At 41.4% G+C, this 1,468-nt stretch overlaps 1 protein-coding gene across 2 annotated transcripts in view; it reads left to right on the forward strand.

Annotated features, from left to right (window-relative positions):
- Nucleotides 1-1,468, forward strand: part of cxcr3.1 (chemokine (C-X-C motif) receptor 3, tandem duplicate 1) — an 11,576-nt gene that overhangs the window by 789 nt on the left and 9,319 nt on the right. The window lies entirely within an intron of this gene.

Consider the following 1,468-nt stretch of genomic DNA (forward strand, 5'->3'; position numbering starts at 1 on the left):
CATTTATAAATATGCAATCATTCAGATCAAACTATGTAGTGGTTGGATCTACGTTTGTGTTTTCATCCTGTATGAGTTAAGAATCTCTGAATGAGTTCCTGTGAATGTGGAAGACTTACAAATCAGTGCAATTTTCTTATGTTTTACTGTCTGCCACATCTGTGATCCATTGAGCGATTAAAACATTAACTGAAACTTAATCCTGCAACTGATAGACTGTTCTCAGTTTCATTCTTGCTATGTTCTCCATGTTCTGTCAGCTTTTACTATAATTTGCTATTACTCACGTTCTGGGTGTTCAATTTTTCCACTCAGAAATTATTTTAAAAATAATTGTAATTATGCAATAAAATATTGGGATGTATGTGAGGGTAATAATAATGTGCACCACTGTACATTAATTAACTTTTATATCAGATGCCACAGTCCCAAATCTCCCCCTATGATCCTGCAGAAATATTTTCTACGCACTTTGATGCAACCATAAAGGAGCGTAATCCAGTACTTTTGTGTTACTGACCCAAGTCTGGGTAAAACCTTAACAGAACATTCAAACTTTTAAATGCGTTGTGTCCGAATTCCTTCACTACTCACTACTTAGTGCACTATGTAGTCCGTTGGCCATTCTGTAGTACTGTCCAAATCTCCAATTCCAGAATTGAGTCCCCTAGATAATTTCCTGAAGTATCTGTGAAAAACTAGCATACGTTGATGCTCACTAGATTGGCAAGTATAGACCAAAATGCATTGCGTTTGAACAATTTTTGCAAAAAAAAAAAGGCTTTTACATGTATGTTTTTAATAAACCATCAATGTCATCCTTTTTTAGAACATAGTGGATTCATTAATAATTCTTGTAAAATGTCCATATTGATTCGATTTTCACTTCATGAAATCTATGACGCCATATTAGTTAGCATGGTGCCTAAATTGCTTTTTAAAATCCAGGGGACTAGATAGTCCTGCGCTATATAGTTATTTAGTAGTCAGAGCAGGGCTGCTCATTCCTGGTCCTCGAGATCTTCCAGGCGGCCGTGGTGCAGCGGTAGGGCGGTCGACTCCTGATCAGAAGTGAGCAGGTTCGACTCCGCCTTGCCCGCCCATGTGTCGAAGTGTCCTTGGGCAAGACACTGAACCCCGAATTGCCTCTGGTGGAAGGTTGGCGCCAGTGTTCGGCAGCGGAGCCACCCCAGTGTGTGAATGTGTGTGTGAATGGGTGAATGGGTGCGTGACTGTGAAGCGCTCTGGGCCCTCGAAGGAGGGTAGAAAGCGCTATACAAGTATACGCCATTTACCACCCTGCCTGTTTTTCAGTTCTCCCTGCATTGCTTGGTGCTGATTACCTGGACCAGGTGTGTTCATTCAACCTGGATGTGGAGAGATCTGATGGAGCTAATAAGGGCTTGGAGATCTGGAAAGCAATAAGGGTGGTAGATTTCGGGGACCAGGAATGAGCAGCCCTGAGTTA

The sequence above is a fragment of the Oryzias melastigma genome, linkage group LG16 (assembly GCF_002922805.2).
Source record: "Oryzias melastigma strain HK-1 linkage group LG16, ASM292280v2, whole genome shotgun sequence".
Classification (NCBI taxonomy): Eukaryota; Metazoa; Chordata; class Actinopteri; order Beloniformes; family Adrianichthyidae; genus Oryzias; species Oryzias melastigma.